At 41.6% G+C, this 13795-nt stretch overlaps 1 protein-coding gene across 1 annotated transcript in view; it reads left to right on the forward strand.

The window, feature by feature from the left end:
• LOC145484985 (uncharacterized) overlaps positions 1-13795 on the forward strand; it is a 61694-nt gene that overhangs the window by 47699 nt on the left and 200 nt on the right. The window lies entirely within an intron of this gene.

Consider the following 13795-nt stretch of genomic DNA (forward strand, 5'->3'; position numbering starts at 1 on the left):
CCTTGGACATAAGGTAAAACCACCGTTTTACCTGTGAGTCAAGACTTCACCCTAATAACATCAACAGGGATAGTGGAATTGAAATTCCTGAAGCATGGATACCCACAATCAAGAAACACAACAACAGGAGAATGGTACAACAGCGGACCACTGAGGAAACAGCTACTCGCCGGAACAATGGAACAATAGGAGGATCGAAATGCACCAATCACAGCCGACCTTTGTGATATAAATGATACCGTGCAATCAGTCGACCTTATCACCTGAAGAAGACTAGCAGTAAGCAGTCGAAACGTCGTGATCTACATCTCAAGTGACTACATCCTGAGAAAAACGATAATACACTTTATTAACGTTAGTATATATACACACACACAGTGATCTTTGTGTTTTAAGGAATCTAATTGCATCACTATCTCTGGATAATTTCTAATTATTCCACAAGCTTGCATTATAAATGAGATTGTAGATAGCTGATGAGCTGGCTATAAACATCTCATTCCAACAAGTGAGGGTGGAATAATACTTTCATTAACAACACTCCAAAATATGGAAAACTAAACCCAAAAAACGCCCCAAAAATGTACGCCTATCTTTAACATATTTGAAGAGCATGGTATGACTCACTAACCATGACGGCTAAGCCCATGAAAACTCTTAAACTGCATTGTCCAATGTTTGAGTTTCATAACGAGCATTACTTCCTCCCTACCCAGAGATTAATGCAAGATCTAAACAAAAACAAAATGGCCGGCATACTCTCACATTTTGCCAGTGCTTTTGAATCAGAATTTAATACAAGATGCTGTAAAAGGAAATATAAAGCTTCAAAACCTTGATTAAACGGCGTAACTCTAGAGAGTGGATATGAACAGTGTTAAAGGACCATTTTGCTAGATTATGATGAGGATTTTACCACAGATTAACTAGATTAACATTCTGTAAATAGTTTCCTGCACACTTTCTACCTCTTACACGCTTTCCACTTATGAATTGATAGATCAATTAAATTGACTTCTGTTGTTGAGATCACTTCATGTGTATATACTAAAACACCTATTCTTTCCAATCTCTGTGAATAACAACAGAATATTTACCTTGCCACTTTCCTGCTTTATTCTGGCACTATTCTCACTGCATATATAATCAGCGTATCGCAATAACGCACTACATTCCGCTAATCCCAAGGGTCTAGGTCAGTGGCGTCTAGTATGATCCTTTGCGGTCTTTCAAACATGAAACCTCGCCACACAGTGCGAGATCTCGCAGTTTGACGAGATTGCTGCGGGTAAAAGCTTTGCTCTTTTCTTCATGGTCAAAGCCACCAGCCTTTTGTTCTTTGCTCGCGTGTTTTCTTCAGTTGTGGCTGAACTTGTTTTGCCTCCTCTCCTGGAGCGTGGCCCAGAGCCGGCAGACGACCTGGTTGCTGAAAAACCGGCTGTTCCGCCCACTGCAGCTGCCGAACCGGTGGTAGAAAATGAGGTAATTGCTTTACTTATTCCTTGTGTTTTGCGTCCCGTGTTTCATGTTCTTTGCCTGCGTTCTCCACCACTTGGTTGTTTTATCTTTATTTGTTTGCACTGTTTTCGTTCCTCCGTGTTTCATTGCCTGGTTTAGGCTAGTTTGCTAGGATGGCATTCGTTTGCATCTTGGTTGTTCACCGTTTTGCGTGGGCTTGGTGTTCGCACTTTTGTTTTATTTTGTACCTTGTTATTTTCTTCATGCAGTTTCATGTCGTGTTTTAATTTTGGTCTGCGGGGAGTTTTTCTCCCTCGTTATTGCAGCGCTCTGTTTAGGTTCGTTTTCTCGTGATGCGTACATTCTTTTTTCCTTGTTTATTTTCCCTACACGATTTTTCGCACATCCTTTTGGGCCTGTGTATGTTCTTGGCGCTCCTTTGCTGCCTCCGCCCATTTCATTAGCACGTTGGCATAGTAACATTGTTCTTGGTGTCGGTATGCCCCTTTGTTCTGCATGGCAATTTTCGTTATTGTCTGTTTGTTACACTTTGTTTCGTTTTATCGAATAGTCCCTTTTGGGTAAAGGACGATTTTTTGGGTATGTTGTGGAGCCAGAGAGATAATATTAACCCATTGACGCCTGTGCCGCCCGTAACCGCCCATGCGAAAAACTCCTCCATTTCCCTGTGCCGCCCATAACCGCCCGAAAAAAAGCACATGGGGACAATTGCCTTTCCTACCCTCCCTAAAGATTCTTTCGTTCCCCTATCGTTCTATTGTTCTTGAGGACAAATAAACCAATCAGAATGGACTTTCTGAGCATATTTTCAGAAGACTTTAGGGGTCCTAGAAAGACGGTTTTTCTTGTGAAAATCATGCACTCGAAAAGTGCAGGTAACATGGCGCGTTGCGGGCCAAATCTAAAAAACTTCCAAGGTCTTGCTTTCATTCCTAACACGGATAAATTACTGCTTTGGGCTTTAAAACAGAAAGGAAAAATATAAATCAATGTTCAGGTGGCCTCAGAATGGAGGATCAAGGAATAGAGTCCTCAAAACTTTCTGGTGAAGAAGTTTTTCTTCCTACAACCACCGAGAAAACATGAAGATCGGAGCGCTTTCAAGTAAGTTTCGACGACAGATCGCAGGTTTAAAGCGGCTTTTCGGATTTCAGAAACAAAAATGGTAACGTACATTATTTCTTCAAAGTTGAATTCAACTTTTGGAACGATTGGTAAAGCCACAGGCGTTAAAATGACTGCAAAAGCGTCGGAAAAAACTCAAGCTTTCGCGTTAGCGTGAAGAATAATTTGAACACGCGGTCATGCAGTGAAACACGTCTGCGAAATTTTGAACAATTTTTTGCTTTTAAATAGGTTTCTTCATCTCAGCTTGAATGAAAATTTATTGTTATTGAACTTCCTTTCGCATCTCTTTCATTTGGTTCCCTGTTTTTGGGAATTTTAGGTTTTAAAAGTGAATAGTAACTTGCACGCTGGATTTCTGTATTGCTATCACAATTTGGGCTTTGAAGTTTCTGGTGCAGCACGTTCGTATGGTGTTCCACTTTCCCAGTGCATATATGATTGCCACATTGGTCAACTTTTAGTACGATCATCTAAGCAGCCCTGGGCCCCTAGCCACCAGAATGCTGAGACCACAGCGTACATTCTCTGTTACCTGCTAGTGGAGGCTGGCTATTTTGTCAATTTGAGAAAATCTCAATGCAGTCCGTCCATGTTCATCTCATTCCTTGGCTTCATCTGTGATTCTATTCAGCAAGCTTTCCTGATCCCAGAGGAGAAAAAAGTCAAATTTAAGGTACTCAGGGGAAACATTTTAGCATCTAAGACAGTAACGTTAAAAACTCTTCAGCAATCTGCCGGTAAGGCTGTTTCCTTCAGCCTGGCCGTAGCTGGTTGCAAGTTGTACCTTCGCGAAATCTTCAAAGCCGTTGCTGGTCTTGTACGTAACTCCAAGGCGGCTGCTAAGGTCACTGGTCTTCTGCAATCTGAATTGGAATATTGGCGATTTTTAGATGACTGGATGAATTGTTTGCCATGGAGATCAGAGAGACATGTTGCTGTCACTTTGTATTACGACGCTTCTAAATGAGCCTGGGGAGGCATTTTGATGACGGATAACGGCAGAATGGAGGCTCGAGATTACTGGCGAGAAGAATCTCGCAGCATAAATGTTTTGGAGGCGAAGGCCTTGTTGTGTGCTTTAGATGCTTTTAAGACAAGGATTCGGAATTCCGGCATTGATGTTCACACGGATAGCAGAGCTCTGTTGGGGTCATGGCAGAGCAAGGCTGGAAATAACTCCAAGATAAATGACGTGTTTAAGGCTATTTTGCGATGCAGCCACGAGTTCAACTTTTTAATCAACATTCAATACGTACCTTTGGCTGGGAACCCAGCTGACGCTCCCTCGCGTTGGCATTCATTTGATTTTATTTTTTTCTTCTGCTGCAACTCCGGGCTGGTTCCCAAGACCACTAATATGGGACCTTTGGGCTTTTCTTCGAGTCTCTTAACTGATGGCATCACCAATTTTGTTAAGACAAGCATATTACCCACATACAATTCTTTTCTTCAGGTTGCATGCCCTTGGAAAGCAGCCTGGTGGTGTACGTTACATCAACAGGAGCCCCTGTTACTTCAGTTGTCCAACCTGGTCTGGACATGTCAGCGATCGATAGCCATTTCGTGAACTTTAAATCTTTGTCAAGTAGCAAACCTTACCAGAAGCAAAAGTCTTCCTTGGAGGGACAGTTGTCAAGTTTCCTCGCCTCTCTTTCACCCCCAAAGGCCATGCTCTCCGCCACCTCCAAGGATATCGTTAAATTTCTTCTTAGTAAAGATAGGACAGGGAAAACCGTTGTTCACATTAGGACATGTGACAGGAAAGTCTGTAAATGCCCCCACTATTTAGTGGCCGGTTGCGTGGACTCCCTCATCGGAAAGTTGCATGCTATTTATAATAAGTTAGGCCGTTTCAATCATGCAAACCCTGTTTCGCACTCGCTGGTAAAGGAATACTTAAAATTCACCAGGGAAGAGCAAGCGAGTTTGGTAGTCTCTCCAAAACAGGCAGTCCGTCTTTTCTTTACGAAATTCAAGTCACTCATTCGTCACTTTAGGGTGAAAATAGCGGCAAGTGCGTCGCTTTCCCTTGTTATTAAATATATCCTTGTTAGGGATGCCACCTTCTTGTGGATTTTTTCACTGGGGACAGAGCATCGCATTTAGGGCGGCTCTCTTGCAACCAGGTTTCCAGGTTAAGGGATTGGGAAGGCTTTTTAATTAGATTGTCTCTTATGAAAACAGTTCACAAGGGATCTCCCTGTGAGTTTGTTCTTGTCCCCTTTCGAGACTTAGATGTTTGCCTCGTTTTTTGGTTGGATTATTATGTTCGTGCCTGCAGAGCACTGGGGGTCTCCTTGTCTGAGAGATATTTTTTCCAAGCTTCCGACCATGGGAAATGTGTCGGGGAGAGGCGGTTTCTTGGTTTGGCAGTTAATAATCATTTGTGTGTGTATCTCTCTGAGGCGAAACTTTGTAATGGGGAAATGCCCCATAGTTTCAGGGTCGGGCTTTCCAACACCCTCAGCATCTTGGGTTGTTATCCAGAGGAGATCGCCCAGTATTTGGGGGGGGGAAGTAGCGACATGGCTAAGCATTATGCGCGTCTCAGGCGGCTAGTACTCTTACCCTTTTGGAGTCTGTCATGCCTCGGGCTTCCACTGCCATGGTCTCTCACCCAGCAAACATCCAACCAATAGTCTAATCGCTTAAGCATTTTCTGTATTTGCACAGTACGTTTTAAGTTGGGAGTATGGGGGTCTGAGTTATGGAAAGGAGGTTTGTAGAATAAAGAAGGTTTAGCGCTCTCGGGGGTGTCATGGTGTTTTTCCCTGTTTTTTGCGTCGGTTTGGACAGCAAACGGTGCCCGCAGAGCATGGCGATTGTCGAGGCCGGGAGTAGATTCCTCCCATAACTTAGTCTAATGTGATTGCAACAATAGATATGCAGTGAGGATAAATTACTATTATCACTGCAAAGATAATTAGCGTATCATGATAACGAGCTACATTCTGCTAATCCCGAGGGTCTAGGTTAGTGGCATCTAGTATGATCCTATGCGGCCTTTCGAACATAAAATCTGGCCGCACAGTGCGAGATCTTGCAGTTTGACAAGATTGCTGTGGGTAGACGCTTTGTGCCTCTCCCTCCTCCCCTGGTGGCAGTGACCACCTCTCACCCTGCCTTGCTGCATATCTTTTGCTTAGGCGGTCACAGATTCCTCCCATGTGACCTAACGTGATCGCAACAACAGTCTTTGTGTTTGTCTCACAATATAGTCACTTGAGATGTAGATTGCAACGTCTTCAGGCGATAAGGTCGACTGATTGTACGGTATCGTTTATATCTCAAAGGTCGGCTGTGATTGGTGCATTTCGATCCTCCTATTGTTCCATTGTTCTGACGAGTACCTGTTCCCTCAGTGGTCTGCTGTTGTACTGTTCTCCTATCCTGTTGTGTTTTTTGATTGTGGGCATCCATGCTTCAGGAATCTCAATTCCACTATCCCTGTTGATGTTATTAGGGTGAAGTCTTATGTGGATAGCTTCCTTGATCCTACGCGTGTACCAGTGAGGATCTCGATCAATAAACTTGACCTCATTCCAGATAGGATAGTGGCCGGTCTCGTAGGTGTGTTCAGAAACGGCGGAGGTCTGGGTACGGACGAGTCGTATATCCCTGTCGTGTTCTTTGATCCTCTCCTGCATAGATCTCCCTGTTTCCCCGATGTAGACTTTGCCACACTCACAGGGAATCCTGTAGACAACACCATCTTGTTTAGCCGGGTTGACGGTGTCCTTGGGTCGCACTAAGTGTGAGCGAAGTGTTGTGTTGGACTTGAAGACGGTGCGAATGCCTTGTTGTTCTAGGCAGCGGTGGAGAGAATCCGAAACTCCTTGGAGATAAGGTAAAATGGCGGTGGATTTAAATTCCGCGCCGGGCTCTCTTCTTGGGGTTGTTCGTGCCTTTGTGATCTTCTGTACAAACAAGGAGGGATATCTGTTAGAAACAAGTACAGATACCCAGACCTCTGCCATTTCTGAACACACCTCGAATATCTTTGCCACAATATCCAATTTTAACAAATTGAATATGTGCGGGATTCGAAACCCTAGGACCACATGTGACGCACATGTCACAGACGATTTGAGAATAACTGCACGTGGCCATTTTTTAGCTATTGTCATGTGATGCCACACGAGGATCACACGACCGCGGCATAAAAATAGTAGATCCAGGTTCTTCATTTCACCGTAATGAGAGTTTCAAAATTTTGTAGACTTATTTCACAAGAGTCTTTATCAAGTAGTCTCGAAGCATTATGATGTCAAAAGATATAATAAATATATTTTGATGAATTCGATTTGCAAAAAGCGATTTGTCAATTATCGTCACGCCATCTTAGTGCTATCACACCCGGTGTAACGCTGCTGAGTAAATCAAGCCATGCATGTGGACGGTAAGTCAAAAACTATATGTTGTTTTAAAATCTGAGAAGAAAACCTACTTGGCAATACCATTTTGTTTTAATGAGAACACGAAATGCCTTGCAACACACGAAATAGAACTTAGATGGAATAAATTTAATATCCACAAATTTCCGCTTCAGTAACAAATACGCACGTACTCATAAACAAGTTAGAACTCCTTTTCCGCGTAAAAAAATATTACTTTCGATAAAATTGCCCACAGAAGATAAAGAATAACTATAAATCATTTAAATGGGAGAAAGGGTTGCATTCAGGCTAAAATTCCAACTGTTGTTTAGGTTATCTCTTGTATTCATGAAGACAACTGCAAGTTCAAAGGTCATAAACTTCAAGCAAGTACGTAAATATTTTCGGTTGTCTAAATTCGCAGTTTCAGTTGCCCCAAAATTTTATTTCACAGAACGATAGAGGAAGCCTTACTCTTTCTATAGAATGCCATCTTTACAGCGGAATCCATGTACCAGGTAGGGAGTTTTGCCGTTGAAATTTGCCAAAATCGAGCTTTCTGATAATGCTGTTTAGGAGGGTAAATTTGAAAATTTTTTAAAAATTCAAGTTTGAATCTTTTCCAATTCTAATAACTGTACTTTGTAAAGGAAGGGTCATTGAATTGTGTAATATCGAAATAGACTTGATAATTGTTTTTGTTTTCTTACACAAGTCGCAAATATGAAGCACATTTTTCAGTGGTTCGAGGGCTTCTCCAAGGGTGAAAATTAAAAAACCTCTTTACTTGAAAAATATAAATCCAAACGAACTAAAAGTTGTATTTTCCTAAATAGTTTCCAGAGGGCTTTCTTGTGAAAAAGTTTGAGGGAGTTTGATTTTTGCATTTTGCACACCTATCCGTAGTATTTACAGGAAGTCACTCTTAAGATGATCTATGGATATCAGTCTATTATTATCTACGGTCAAACCTTTTGTGTGGTGGGGTACTACATGCTCAAGTGTTAGACTTCTTTTTCAGATTGGGTAATTCTACAAAATATCCATACCCAACCACAGACAGCCTCCATGTTTTAACCCCCCTCTTGCCTTTACAAATTCCAGAATGCGTTACCCCCATGCCCTCAGAATTCCAAACTTCTTCCTTTTTTGGAAGTACATTTTCAACTTGGCAACACCTATATATGAACAAACGAACATGAATTTATGCCTCCTCAAGGCTGTGATCTAGCAGCACCAGGCGACAAGCTTTACTCTTCAGCGACAAGAAAAACCTACAGCGAGTGGCCAGGCTGTGCAAACTCCTTTTTAAGTCTCAATTTGGCTATAAAAATAAACACCACTTACAGTAATTTTCCTCCTCTTTGTTTTCTTGTGTTGTTTTCATGTTTACAAAGCAAATTAGCTCAAATTCAGACTGTTAAAATCTTTTGGCAGTCAAAAATACCGTTGAGTCTTCAAATTTTCGTTGCATCCCTTTTATACGTCATGTAGTGCGCATGAAAAGTGTTCTCCACCCATATGCTTCATGTAGTGTACATCAAATGAAAAGATCAGGTCGAGTATAATATATTATACTTCATTATTTAATGGCCAAGGAAAAAGAGACCTGTTTGTTTTGGGGGCAATTAAGGGCTTTCTTACATTTTCCGAGAACTTTCCCTTCCCTAAAACTTTCAAAATATTCCTTCACAATGTTTAGCCCATAAACAAGTGAACACAACCTACCGTATTTATTCGCCTATAAGCTGAGCAATTTTTGCAAAAAATTTTACTCAGTTTTGGGAATTTTTTTCCGAAAAGGGGGGTTCGGCTTATAGCCGAGAGTTTTGAATAATTTTTTTTGTTCGAAGCATCATCAACAAAGTTAAAATCATCATAGACATTTCTGATTCGGCTTATAGCCAAGTCAGTTTCAAGAAATTATAGTAAAACACAACAAAAACAAGTCATAAAATGTTGGTCATTGAACTTTTATATAATTGGTGGCTTCTAAAGGAACCGTTTGTGTATGATAATTATTACCTTTCAACTAAAAGTTTACTTGCCATCAGTCTCGTCTTCGCTGTCCGTCTTGAACTCATCCTCCATTTGTTCATTATCATCGAGTTCCTGTGAGTCCTCAGAGTAGATTGCGTAGTCTTCTGTTCCGTCCATGGCATTGGAAATTCCACAGCTCTTAAAAGACCTCTTTACCATCTCCTCTGGAATCTCTTGCCATGCTTCTTTAATCCATCAAAGGACAAGGTTTCTAGTTGGCGCCTTCTTCTTTCCTGCCGGGGTGAACTCAACTGGCCCGGTGATCATCCACGCCAAGTACTTTTTCCGGAGGTGATCTTTAAATGGCTTATTCAGGCATTTATCCAAGGGCTGCAAAATGAGGGTTAGACCTCCAGGGATGACTGCTACGTCGATGTTGCGCCTTTGGAGATCGCTTTTGACGGCATTGGTTAGGTGAGCTCTGAACGAATCCCACACTAGCAGCGACGGTTTGTTGCGAGGGTTCCTCAGCAAACACTGGCGAATCCACTGCTGAACACCTGGCTCATCCATTCAAATTTTTTTTGTGATAGGAAACGCGGAGAGAATCAGGAACGATGAGGTCTCGTGGAATCCGGACACCTTTAAAGATGACCTTGGGAGGAAGTTTGGCCCCATCTGCAGCGACGCCAAGAGTTACGGTGAAGCTTCGCTTCTCTGCACCGCAAGATTTAACAGGCACAGTTCTACTACCACTGAAATCTAGCGTTCGGCCTGAAGGAAGTTCAAAACGCATTGGCGTCTCATCCATGTTGTAAATTTGGGACAGGGGATAATCTGTTCGTCGTCTGGCTGCGATGATAAACCGGTGGAACTGGACAATTTTCTCTTCTAGGTCTTCAGGTAGTCGCTGGGCGAGTGTTCTTTTTGTTCGAAGGCTTACTGAGTGGCGTCGTTTCCAGTTCTGGTACCAGCCAAGGGAAGCTTTAAACGAAGGATCAGTGGACAGTTCTTTTGCCTTCAGGCGCAACATGAATCCACTCACGGCAATACCTGTGAAAAATATAACCGTCCAGGATAAATAAACGTTCAAGCGAACGAAGTGATCGAAGCGAAGTGTTCTGTTTACTTTGCGTTGACAGGCATTGTTAATTTGTTATGACGATTTCTAAATCTGGCCAATCACAAGCGTTGGTTCCCACAGGTCGACAAACAAACTCACATGCACTCGCTCGTGCGAAGAGATCAAGGGAAAACTTTTTGATCGATTTCGCTAATAAAAAATCAGTTGAATCTACACAAAATGTTTATCCGATTTGACATGAAGCAATGAGTACTCACCTTGCTCTCTTTGGTCTGAAAACCATTCCAACATCTGCTGGTCTAGCTCTGGATACTTTGGAGTGAAGCGGCCCAACGTTGTTCGTTTCGCAGACATCTTCAGCTCGCCGTTGAAAAGCTTCGCCTGGTCCCTTCTCCATCGACAAACCATAATCTCGTGTGATCTCTGAGTTGTTTTCAACAGCCTCAGCTTCAGCAACAACTTTGAGCTTAAAAGCCATGTTGTAAGAAGTACAGCGAACTTTTGGCAAGATGAATACGATCACAGACGATATGTAAACTGATAATTTCGATAAGCGTTTGTTTGAGACTTAGTCTGAATGGTGGAATTTGTTATGTTCAGCTGTACTTATAGACTAGTTCGGATCAACTGATATTCACATTCTCGCTGATTCGTTAACTGTTTACAATGAACTTTTGAATATTCATTTGGTTGTTTTTAATCGTTCAACAATCAACATATGTTTCCTGAGAGGGATGCTTCAAAGGTGAAATTTTTCTGTGAAACTTTGGTATCGGCTTATAGCTGGGATCAGCTTATAGGCGAATAAATACGGTAAAGCATTATATACCATATTATAACTCGTTTTATTCTCCTTACTAACCTTTTATTTGCGCTCTACAAGGAACAGAAATCACACTACTAAACTAATCAGTTAATCTCCATCGTTTTGCTTCATTTTCCCAGAGATTGGACATCCAAAGTCATGTTCTTCAACCAACAATGACTAGTAGCAAGAAAACCAGAAATTTAATAGCAAATCCGTTACGCCTAAGTCTCCTGGAGCGTTTGTATAATGAACTACAAATTTCACTCATAACTGAAAAGGTGTCAAACAAAATTACAAGCAAACTAACTTTTCTAAAGTTCACGTTAATTTTAGAAAGTGTAGATTTTGTTCGTTGTAAAATAAGGTATTGAAACTGGAACAAACTGTACAATGAAATGTTTTGAGTTGGTCCTAGGACATAATTCTTCCAGGAGATTCGCTGCCTATTTTCTGCTGTACTTGACGCCTTCACTGACCTGCCTTTAAGGCACTTTATATCGGCAAGGTTAATCCTGAATTTGTTCAATGCCACGCAAATGACCAACTTATGCCCAAGACAACTAATTAAATAAGGCCAGGTCCATTTGTATCAGTTTTCGCTTAAGAATGCAACTTTGTTGTACAGAAAGGGAGCCATCATTATATAAATGACATGAAAAGTGTGTCTTTTGGAAATAGACTAATTTCACAGGGCTGTGAATGACACTGCTAATACTGAGAACTACTCAAGAAAAACTGCATTCTCAAAGAAAAATGGTTGTGTGAGGATGAAGAAAGAAAATCCCTATACCAGGCTTATCAACATTAGCTTAAAATTTTAATGATGCCGTCTGCCATTGCAAGCATAAGACACAGTTCTTATAATGCCACTGCGCCTCTTTTCAGTTCTTCACGATAGAGAATGCCTACTGTGTCCACGTCCTCATTGTGCCATTGTATTTCTCCATCTACCAGCCCAGCTAAAACGTTGTGCCTTTAAGTTCCTTCTCTGTCCACAACACTTTCACTTTGCTTCCAACTGCCACAAAGTCACTGGCCATGTTGTTGAAAGATTCTTTTATTTTCTCCAGAACTTTACGATTTCGTTGTGAGCGCAGCCTTGCAAAAGAATCGGCTGTCATTGCTCTTTTTGTACTTGAGCCATTTCCAAATTTCTCTGAAGCCTGGAAAGTTTTTCTGACAGATTTGCATCTCTTTTTTTCCAGAACAATTTTTTTTCTAGGGAATCAAGGGTTTCAGTGACACTACGTGATTCTATTTTTTGCGGTGGACATATCGTTTTCTTCTTGGCACTTGCTGCTTCCCTTGTCGTCATGAGTGATGTTTCATTACTGGCGTTCGCTCGCGTTCTCATCAATATACCTTGCCTGTTTTGTTTTCCTTCAACGCCAAGCAATTCTTTGAACATTGAAATCAGCTCTACCAGGGTTTTCTCTCTCTTTTGAATACCACTTGCTGCTGTCCACATTTCAAAGTCCAATGCGAATAATTAGCTCCTCCTTACTTCCAACACTTAGATTCTGTGATGCAAAAAGACTGCCCTTAGGTATCGAACTGGTTGTTTATTGAACTGACTCACACAAGAAGGGACATTGCTTATAATTCCATCATGTATAAGGGATGGCGAATGGTAAATGCGAGACGGCGAGACTAGCATTTTTCTTTGCAAGCCTGAGACATTTTGACCTTTTAGATTGCGAGACACAGACTTCAAAGTGTTTTGAGTGCGGGCACAAGACCTTCAGACTCTTAAAATTCAAGCTCCAGATTTGGTTGAGAGCTATGAGAATGAGCTAGAATGAGCTTGCACAAAAGTCTTACAAAGGAGCCTTTTGTTGTAAACCCTCGTACAAGACATCAGACCAGAAAATCTGTCAACAGTCAATGAACTCTATTATTTTCCTGGCCATGACCTAATTTCCAGTCAGGAGGTTGCGCTTGTCGTTTCCCTTTGATTTTTTTGATGCTGTTGCGGGAAATGAGCACGCGTTCACCCCCCGAAAAGATGGCTGGGCTCGCGAATGAGACATTGTTAATTTCCACCAATCAGAAGCTTGCTTGCCTGGATCCAACAGGCAGAGCAGGCAGCATAAATTATTTTTTCTTGGAACAAATTTCAAGATGGCAGATGCAGACAAACTGTTTGACTCTGCGTGTAATCTGTTGTAGAACGTTTCAAAGTGGAAAACCTGAAAGATTTGCAACAAAAAGCATTACAAAAGCTAGTAAATGGTGAGGACATATTCGTAATTCAACCGACTGGATCAGGAAAGTCACTTGTTTATCAGTCTGCGCTGATGGTTTTTGACATCGTCAAGAGGACAACTTTCAAATCCACTGCTGTTATAATCTCACCTCTGACTTTGCTAATGCAGGATCAAGTGAAATTCCTTACGTCAATAGGAGTTACAGCCGAGTTTATTGGAGAAGATCAACAGGATGATGAGGCCAAAAAGGCCGTCGAACGTGGTGACTGCCAGATCGTGTTTGGATCACCAGTCATTTTTAAGTTCCAATCGATGGAGAAAGATGTTGTTGAGTAAGGTGTATGAAGAGAGATTGTGCCTCACTGCTGTAGACGAAGCGCACTGTATTTCGCATTGGTAAGTTAGATAACTGTAAAAGATTTAATTTGTGACTTGGGCACATACAAGTGTAGGTTTACAGAGATCATGGTTAAAGAGGCTTGCTTTTGGCAAGTTTTAGTTCATGTGTTGGGTTTAACTAACACATGTGAGAAATTTCTTGTTCATAAATAACATGTATTTCCTATAGAGCATATATTTAAGTCTCTAAGCCTCCAATAACGTCACGGTCACTTTGCTAGGCCAGGAAAGCTTAACAATGAAATGGGTCCAAAGTCACCTCCTTCAGAGCTGTTTCCCATGTTTTGGGAACACATGTACATGTAGCTTTCACTTTACTCAGCTTCGATTCATT

The sequence above is a fragment of the Orbicella franksi genome, chromosome 4 (genome assembly GCF_964199315.1).
Source record: "Orbicella franksi chromosome 4, jaOrbFran1.1, whole genome shotgun sequence".
Classification (NCBI taxonomy): domain Eukaryota; kingdom Metazoa; phylum Cnidaria; class Anthozoa; order Scleractinia; family Merulinidae; genus Orbicella; species Orbicella franksi.